Below are 10,000 nucleotides of genomic sequence, written 5' to 3' on the forward strand. Positions count from 1 at the left end.
TTTCATCCCAACCTCAAAATCTGTTGGAAAAAACCACAGTTGGGTCCTAGGTGTGGGACCTATGCAAGTCCATCCCACCCCCGCCACACTCTAAGGGGCTCTGGGCTGGTATACTGCTCTCCCTGTCAAATTCATAACCATATTTTTGCCAACAGACCTGAGGTTCACTTTCCACTAGGCCTTGCAATTTATACAGATACTCTAAGTCATGATTTCAGTGTAGCTCATATGGGTACTTCCTCTTGAGAAGCAATGTGGAGGCAGGGACCCTGGAACTACTGGATCCCTTGTGGCTAAGTAGGGTTCTGTCTAGCTAGGCTGTGGACATTCTTGAGACAGTCCAGGAATCTCTGAACACTGTCCCTGCTTGCTACTTAACCCTTCCCAGGAGATCAATTTGTCTCTTCCCTCATGGCCTTGTACCTGGACAACCTGCTTCCCTACAGCCATCCTTGGCAGGTATCCTGTAGCCCTGGAGATACCAGCATCAAGGCCTGGCCTTGGCCTCACCAGGAGACACCACCGTCCAGGAAGAGCATCGGAGTCCCTAGCCACATGAAAACTGGGCTGGGTGGGTGCTCAGAATGTGTTGCTATTGTCGTATCTTTCTTTGTCAACAGTACCCAGCCCTCTTAATGCCTGCAGAAGAATACCATGGCTATGGGCTGGCCTCAATTGTCCTAAGACCCTGTTCCATCTAGGAAGACTTGACTCACTCTCAGAGCGATGAGTGAAAGCTTACAGACCCTTGTCCCCAAAAAGAGGGATCTGGGGACAAGTAGGCTTTGTGGTGACTGCTTGTGCATTCTGTCACTGGAGACGGGGCAGTGGTCCAAACCTCTGGCCCTCCATGCTGTCTTTTCTTTGTGTTCTTAGCATCTAGCCAGTGCTCCAGAGAACCCTGGCATGATTTCATCTAGACTCCTCTCTGAACTCAAGTTCTCCCCACTCAGCTTGAACCTCCGTACCACATGCCAACCCACACACACCCAAGGTCCTTTGTCACAGTGGAGCCCCCTGACTCTGGGTGGCCTGTACAAGTGTCCTAGTCAGGAGCTCAGCCATCCACAGGCCTGCTACAACTCACACATGGGTAAAGCAAGGAATCCACACTAATTCTGCAACTTCGATGTAACACTGATACCCAAATCACAAATACACAAGTAAAACACAAAGGGCAAAATAGCCTCCCTCACACATGACCTCTGACCCACAGGGAGAAAGGCCAGGGTGCTATGTAAGAGGAACTCTGAGTGACACAGTGTAGCTGGGTATGGAAGATGGCTTCATGTCCTCAATGCCGCCAGGAACACAGGGAGCAAAGAGAAGAACATAGATTGACTCCATAGCAACAAGGGAGAGACACAAACAATAAACATGTGTACTCCCCCACCATCAGGGCCACCCTTCACCTCCCTGAACATCCCTAACCAGCTTCTCAGCCCTTCCTTAGAGCATCATGTCCCTTTGATGATATTACTGGATATAGGAGAAGCTGGTGCCACCTCTGGTGGCGTCTCTGGTCAAGATGGTGGAGCAGGTGCTGGGGCTAACTAGGATGTTAGTGCTTGCCACACCTTTGGTGCTGCCTCTGATACCAGTTCTCCATATGGCTCTCCCATTGGCATGGTTGCTATTTAGGGTGCACTGATGATACCTGACCCAGAATACAAAAGGGATCCTGGCCCAAGCATCACTAAAATCTCTGTCTTCGTCGCATGTCAGCAGCTTTGCCTGGATGTTGTTCCAGTTCTATGGTCCAATCCAAGCTTCATCCCCAATTTTTATCTGGGTCCTCATCTGGACCCTGGCATGTTGCTTAGTCATATCCACATTTATCTTCTGGAAAGCATCATCCACTGCTTCCAAGAAATGAGCCTTCCACTCCCAAGGATCCTGGTTCTGGTACTGATGTAGGAAGCAGAAATTTAAAGACAGAACATCCCACATTCAGGGAGCACCTGCTGTCTGCCACACCCTCCTGTGTTAGGCCTAATGAATCAAGCCCCTACTGTTCTATGCCAGGACTGGGAATCCCCCTGCTCCCAGAACACATCGGATGACATCTATGAATTTCTGGCTAAATTCTTCATGGTCCTCTAAGAGCTTCCTTTGTGATAGGGTCACGGTATGAGCTTTCAGTCAAGGACCACAAGGCACAGAAGATCTCCTGTACCTGTGCACTGAGCCTCAGGCCCCCATCTTGCTGGTCTCATGGCAGGCTCAAAGACCGCTGAGGATCTCATACTGCAATAAGGTGATGTTGGGGAATCTGATGGTATTCCAGGTTTATTGGCGCAAGAAGAAAAAATCCCTTTCTTCTAGGCAAGCAGACCTTTTCTACCTTGGTGATATTCCTCAGTTAGCAGAAGGGGGTCTACACTGCCTCTCCCTCTCCCAACACCTCAGCATCCAAGAGTAAGAACTGCGCGACCTCACGCCAGTGGGCTAACTCAGAATTTGGGTAGGATATTTGCTCACAGCAAAGCCACAATTTTTGCTTCTTACCACAGAGGCTCCAGATTTCTGTCAAAAGCGTAAGCAGAAGAGTCAATCTTTAAGCCCTTTGCTCCGAGGACACCTGGGGGCAAGGGTCCCTGGCTAAGCCATACAGACAATGACTAGAAAGGAAGAATCTGGAGCTCTTAAATCCCTGTACTTCTCTGTGTGGACACAAGCACCCGTGACTGTGTGACTTTGTGCACTATGGCACGTACACACACTTGCCTGTGTTTGCACTTGCGCATTCTCTAAGTACCAAAGAAAGGGTGTGCCCTGCCTTTTTTCCACTACGGAACATGCTCAGAGCCTTCAGATCTCAGAGCCCAAGTCTCCTCACATGTACGATAGGGGAATTTTGCATGTGAGTCTGCAGGGCAAGTGCTTAGTGATCTGGTGGTCTATCACACTCGGCTCCTGCAGAGTGTTCTCAGCCAATCGGGGTTCCCTTCCCCCCCCAAGAATGCCCCTGAATTTCTTCTTCCCACATGCCAGCTGTGGTGGTCTGAATGAAAATGACTCCCATAGACTCATAGGGAGTGGCATTATTAGATGGTATGGTTTCATTGGAGTAGATATGGTCTTGTTGGAGGATGTCACTAGGGGTGGACTTGGAGGTATCAGAAGCTCAGATGAGACCCAGTGGCTCACACTCTCTTCCTGCTGCCTGTGGATCCAGATATAGAACTCTCAGCTACCTCTCCAGCACCATGTCTGCCTGCATGCTGCCATGTTTCATACCATTATGATAATGAACTAATCCTCTGAACTAGGACCCAGCCCCAATAAAATGTTTTCCTTTATAAGAGTTGCCGTGGTTATGGTGTCTCTTCACAACAATAGAGACCCTAACTGAGACACCAGCATGTATTGGGTCACCATGCATGTCCACACCAGAGGCCAGAGTTCCTACACTTTGCACTTTGACCCAAAGAATGGTCTTCCCCACCTGACCAGAACCAAGGATCCCACATGAGTGCAACAAACTCATGCAATAGCCGGGCGGTGGTGGCGCACGCCTTTAATCCCAGCACTCGGGAGGCAGAGGCAGGCGGATCTCTGTGAGTTAGAGGCCAGCCTGGTCTACAAGAGCTAGTTCCAGGACAGGTTCCAAAGCTACAGAGAAACCCTGTCTTGAAAAACCAAAAAAAAAAAACTCATGCAATCTTTACTTCTGCTTTACAAAGCCATCACGATGACTTTTCAGATTACAAAGAAATGGGCACTTGATTCTGAGGGCAAGCGAAGAGCATGCCTGCTGGGAGTGGCGGTGAGAGATGTGTGTAGAGCACTTCCTGCAGGAGAGCACCTCAACAGAAGACCACACCCTCACAGCAGACGCCACATGAACGCCAGCCCAAGACACCTGACAGAAAGGATGGCCACTGCCCCCAACTCGCACTGTCTGAGATCTCATCTGGGCACAATGGTCTATGAAGGGGCTGGGAGTTCCAGGAAGCTACCCTTCTGTTGTGGTGAGACCCCTCTGCTGTCTTTCTAGCTCAGGGAACCAGAGTCCTATTTCAGACTATTCCAGTCCTGGAGCCTATTCCTCTGAGAGCAGTGAGGCACAGGAACTGTCCCATTTTGGGGAGTAACTCCCCAAGGACAGCAGCAAAGAAAGTTGGGCAGAACCCTATCAACAGGCTGAGGACTCACTTTTGCCACCTCAGTTGCCATTCATGAAATGATGCCCAAAATCACCAAGAGGAAACTTGGTTCTAACCAGAGTGTCTTTGGTTCTAACGAGGAGGAGGAGGAAGAGGAGTGACGCTGTCTGGACGCAGCTTCCCCCACACTGTAGCCAGCTCTCCAATAGCCTCTTTCCACAGAAGGAGAATTCTTCCCCGCCACATAAAGGGTCCTCTTTCCCATCCAAGAAAATTCATATTTCTACAACCTGAGATTGAATTGCCTCATCCCCAAGAGGGCCGAGCTAATCCACTCTTCCCTGAGTTATGCATAGTGTGGGTAAGGCAGGGAACAGGAGCATCTCTGTATAGAGATGAATACTTTGTATTGGTAGGGATCTTGGTCTATCGATACAAATTTAAGGTCAATTTTGTTATATATATATATATATATATATATATATATACATATACTCTTGATTAAAGTATTGTGCTTGTGCAGCTCATTTTGAAATGTAATGTATAATTAAGAAATATAGGTCAATAGTCATCTATAACAGTCAAGCTTGTAGTCATGTTAATTAGGTATTCTAGATGTACAGAGATATGTTTCAGATGGATAGGTATTCTTGACTAACAGAATATGACATTTAAAATGTTCTAAGAACTTAGGACTTTTCGTGACAATGAGACTCATCTGCTCCCGGCAGCACCAATCTGTAGTGTCTGTGCTACTACGTGTACTCCAGTCCTGTAGCGCTTCTACTATGTGTACTACGTTACTAAGCCTGTAGCATACCACCTGCTCTACAAGAGAGTTCGAGAGTCGAGCAAGGGCCTGCAGATTCACACACACACACACACACACACACACACTCACTCACACACACACATACACAAACAGGGAATGAGAGAGAGACACACATGGGTCATCCTTGAATTCCCCAAGAATGCCCCCTTTATTGTGTTCAGGGGCAGTTTATATAGTGCTCTGGCCACGCCCCAGCTCTAGGGATCTTTCAGCTGCAGGTCCTCCAGAACCCACTCCCCTGCCATCAGGGTCTTGTGCTCAGAGCAGCTGCAGGCGGCTCAGAGCAGAGGAAAGCAAGTTGTTTACAGGAAATTCAGGATCTGGTGGTCCGCAGTCCCCAACACCAATCTACTTCAAGAGGATGATGGATATTGAAGAGGCTCCTTATGGAGTTGATTAGCCATTTGGGCAAGAAACTGCTCTGGCCTGGAATACTTGATGTTATGCTGTATAAATATGGACAGGCAGGACCCACAGAAAAAGGGCTGCTGAACTTGCCTAAAGGTGAAACAGTCCTTCAGGGTTCCTGCTTCATGAAAGAGTCTTCCAGACATTCTGCAGGACACAGAAGAAAGTGGCTGACACCCTGCCAATATAGGCAGAACTATCTTTCAAATTTCCTGCTTCATTGAAAAGTCTTCCAGATACTATGAGTTCTGTAGGCTGAAGGTGGATGCCCCAATGTTACAGGGCTGGGAGCAGAAACTTTGCAGAAGGCCATAAGGTGTACAAATACAGATGCAGGGTTTGTTGGTCCTGTCTGCCTCAAGATCTACATGCGAGCATCTCCACAGGAGGACTGACCTGTCAATTCTGGACCAAAGAACAAGCTGCTTTTCCTCCAAGCTATGTGTGTAGGTGTGCACCTGCATGGGTGCATGCCTGCAAAACCCAAAATGCAGACAGGCCTGGGCCCAGCATGCTTCCTTCCCACCTGCAGTTGTTGCGTGCTGTTCCGAGAGAGAGAGAGAGAGAAAGAGAGAGAGAGAGAGAGAGAGAGAGAGAGAGAGAGAGAGAGACTTACTGGGCCCCTTAGTCCTGCACTCCTGTTTCCCTGGGAGCTTTTAGGCAGGGACAGGCCACAGCATTTCCTTTCCCTTCCTTACTTCCCCCAAAAGCAGCAGAAGAATCCCTCATGTAGACAAGAATGGATGTTCTTGTCTATTTCCTTCAGGTGGATCCCAAAGTTCTACCTGAACAGAAACCAGTGAAGTCAAGCCCTATGCTGGGCATTTCCTCAGCTCCCAGTCAGGAGTCCACGCCTGGGTGAGATTCTAAGAGAAACTGGAGCAAGCAGGGACAACGAGTAGCATCTGTCTTAGGAGACAGAGACTCTCAGAGGGCAGGGGGACACTAGGGGGGACATGTTCCCGCTGCACTGCTGGTGTAGTAGAAGCTCAAGCAGTGAGGGCTAGAGGAGGCTTCTAGAGCAATGAGGCCACAGCCTGGCCAAAGGTTCTGATAGCTTGGAGTTCCTCCCCTCATTACCTGCTTTTCCAGAGTGTAGGTGTGTCTTGCAATGTCCTCAGGCAAGGGTTAATCATATTCTCTGATGACATCCTTCAGCATGCTTGCAGGGATGGGATGACAGAATGCTCAGCAAATGCAGCTGGTCTGAGCAGGGCCTCAGAGACTCAGCATTTTGGCCATTCCGGCTGAAGCAGCCATTCTGAACACCATGCTGAGAGACAGAAACCACTGCAGCATGAACAGTGGGGTACATGTTTATAGAGATGTTAAAGGGATGTTTATAGAGGCATAGACTGTCTACCTGCCTGCCTGATGGGTACCTCTTTGTAGTCCTTAATCACCAGGTATTTCACCAGCTTACTTGCCTGGAGTAGGAGGAGTTACACCAGAGGAAATCAAGGCATGGGTAGCCACAGAGTGCTAGCCCATGGGGAAGGAGCAAAAAAGACAGGAGGGATGGGCTTCTTACTTTTTGGCAGAGGGATGGGCTTCTTGCTCTTTGGCAGAGGGATGGGCTTCTTGCTCTTTGGCAGAGGGATGGGCTTCTTGCTCTTTGGCAGAGGGCTGGGCTTCTTACTCTTTGGCAGAAGGGTCATGGTGCTCAGGGGCCGGCCCAACACTTGCCTTGATGTATCTGTGAACTTGGGGCCGCTGGGGACCTAGGTGCTAACTGAGCCCAAGATGTCGGTGGGGGCTGAGATACCATACAGGCGAAGGGAACCAGAGCAGGATCTCTTTCTTCTTCACTGCTCTCATGTCCTTTATCAGGTGTTTGGACTATGTCAGGAATGACAGCCACATGCAGGGTTTCCAGATGCTCTATTCAAGAGGGCCCCATGCATCCCTTACCCATACAGGCTCTTGGCCGCAAGAGAAGTACAAGCACTGACTGGTGCGCTCTCCAACCAGACCAGAGAATAGGAGCTACATGGAGTCACCGAAACATGCTAAAAATGTGTAGTGGAGGAACATGGACACACAAGAGAAAGGCGTGAGTAGGGGAGGAGTGGGAGGGATGGGAAAGGAGAGCAGAGGAAGAAGGCTATGGACAGGAGACGAGAGAAAGAAAAGAGGGACAAGAGACTCCAAATGACGGGAAGTCTCACTTTTTTGGTTCCCTTGCCTCCCATCCTGAGCCAGGGCTCAGCACTGTGCTGGGCAACAGTGGCTTCCCTCACACTCTAGGGTACTTGTGATTGTTTTGGCCTTGGTAGCAGCTGTGGCCACAACATTCTGAGGCTCCACCCTTCCTGTCTGAGCCAGAGCCTCCCCAGACTTGGTGGTCTCTCCCTTCCCTGGCAGGGGATGTCTGGGGCATCTAGAAGCAGCACTGGGACTCTCCGGCATGGACTCTTGGGCCCTGTAGACCTCATGAACCATGGAAAGGCCATTGCACTGATAACTTCTGACTGAGGGATATCAAAGATTTAATTCTGGTTCAGGAAGGCTGTTGAGGCTGGATAGCATCTATCTCTTTGACCCTTGGAGGCTAAGAGAAATCACAGGCCCTACTTGGCCCCTTGGCAGCAACCTCCTGGGCTAGAGGTGTTGTGGGATTGTGCAGCTGTTTCTGGTGTCCCCGGGGCAGCTGTTCCGCTATCCACTAACCCCTGGGACATCTGCAAGAAGACAAAGATTATCTCAGGGGCGTCCGCTGCCAAGGCTAAGCATCAACTCCTGGGGCCGGCTGTGGAGTCACCCGATGGCTAGTGACCCATCCGATTGAAGGACCTACAAACAGCAGCTGCAGCAGCCTATGCATCTGGGCTAGAGGCCGAGGCTATACTGACAGCATAGGCCCCGGTGCCCCCGCCACCATCCAAGGTTTCAGAATCCAGCTGGAGTGCCTGCACCAGTGTCTGGGCCAGCACAGGGCTTTTTCAGTTCTCAGGGCTCATTCTGCCAAGTCAGAAGCCATGGGAAGTGAGGGGAGGGCCAAGCATCACGCTCCCTAGAAAACCCAGTCTTTTTATAGCACCTAGTTTGGGGCTCTAGGAAGCTTGTGACTGTCTGGTGCCCCTAAGACCTTCCCCCCGTAGGGCAGGAAAGCTTTGGGGAACCTGTACAAGCCCACGCCACTCTTGCCTCCCGTGCATTTGTGCCACTAGAGCAGGGACGAAGACCAGAATGAGCAGGTGGACAAGGAGCGAGGCTCACCAAAAACATCTGAAAGCTTTGAACCCAGCTACCAAAGGCTCTGAGGAGATGGACGTCAAAGCTGTTGGAGATGCCAACACCACCAACAGCACCAAATTCTTCATAGCCATTGTCTCCTTCACTTTCCCCCTGGCATGGTCTCGAGCTCCGTCCATGTCTTTAGCCTAGCAGTATTCTGGTTCCAAATTGAAGCATGCCCCAGCCATCCTGAGAAGAGAGCTCAGTCTGAGAGTGAGAGCAGGGGATGATGAGGTGAAGCAGGGCCTCTGGCTAGGTGAGGGGGCAGCATTCATCAGGTAGGTAGCTATGCAGGGCATAGGCATGACAGGACAGGAGGCTGTGTGTGAGGGGCTGGTCCATCGGTGACAAAGACTTGGCTAAGGTAATCACAGAGGAGATATGATGAAAAGGAACTTTAGAGGGGGTGTCTGGATGTCTAGATTTGATTAGTATTTGAACTGGAGAAAGCAATCACAAAAATCCTACATGGATTGCACAGAAAGAGGGTGGGGGTGGGGCTCGAAACTGAGACGCAGGGGCTGGAAGAAAACACACAGGGATACAGATACCCAGATGAAATGCAGACACACACACACACACACATGCAGAGGCACGTGCACAGACACGCAGAGTCACGCTCAACACACAGTGGATCAGTGCTCAGACAACAGGCGCAGAGGACAGCCCTGAAAACCCGGTCTCGAGGAGCCAAAGTCAAGAGGAGATACATGGAGCTGGTGGAGCGACGGGGGAAGGGCAAACTCAGCTGACTGGGTCTGAGCTGAGGCTGGGACTGAAACACTAATGGGGGCTTGGATTAAGAGGCCTGGAGAGGGAGCTTAAGTCCAAGATCTGGGTAAGCGACAAGCAGTCTGTTTGCCTGGAGTAATCTAAAGGAAGTGGGGGCTAGGAACTCAGACGCGGTTGGCTACAGGGGTTGGAGATTTGGACTCTGGCAACTGTAGGCTCAGATATTATGCCTGGATCTGAACGCCACGTGGGATGGCAGGCAGGGGCTTCCATCTAGACTGTGTAGTTAATGGGACTCTAGATAACAGCGTGCTGGCCTTTTTTCAATCCAGAGGGCTATGGGAGTGGGCAGTGTGTCTGGTTGTCCCTTAGTTCCTCCCACGGAGTGACAGATCACCCATATCACAATATCTGTCCCAAATGAGCAGGATTCACCTTCCAGGAGATTTAGGTTTATGTTTCATATCCATGACTCAGACAGAGAAACTCAGTCTCACCCCAGGATGCTATCTGTAATTATGCTCGGTGTGGGACCCACACCTTAGAGGCCGACTCTGCATTACCATTGGACCACGTCCCTAGGGCTGACACTATCATGCTGTCCACTGGGCCTTCCTGGTGCCTGCTGGTCTCACCGTGAACTACGAGTGCTTAAGTATCTGCTAGGGTAAGCCGTGGGGAA

General features: G+C 50.3%; 1 non-coding gene and 2 pseudogenes across 1 annotated transcript; all 3 read right to left on the reverse strand.

Annotated features, from left to right (window-relative positions):
- Nucleotides 1–1,476: 1,476 nt before the first annotated feature.
- On the reverse strand, nucleotides 1,477–7,007 carry LOC121445418 (annotated as a pseudogene).
- Nucleotides 2,461–2,584, reverse strand: LOC121445420. Its single transcript, XR_005973925.1, has one exon. It is a non-coding gene; the product is annotated as a small nucleolar RNA SNORA11 (small nucleolar RNA).
- Nucleotides 7,008–7,012: 5 nt separating the features above from the next.
- Nucleotides 7,013–8,723, reverse strand: LOC121445419 (annotated as a pseudogene).
- Nucleotides 8,724–10,000: the final 1,277 nt, after the last annotated feature.

Source organism: Microtus oregoni, unplaced genomic scaffold (assembly GCF_018167655.1).
Source record: "Microtus oregoni isolate MIOR12 unplaced genomic scaffold, Mior012 000186F_ref0000110, whole genome shotgun sequence".
Lineage (NCBI taxonomy): Eukaryota > Metazoa > Chordata > Mammalia > Rodentia > Cricetidae > Microtus > Microtus oregoni.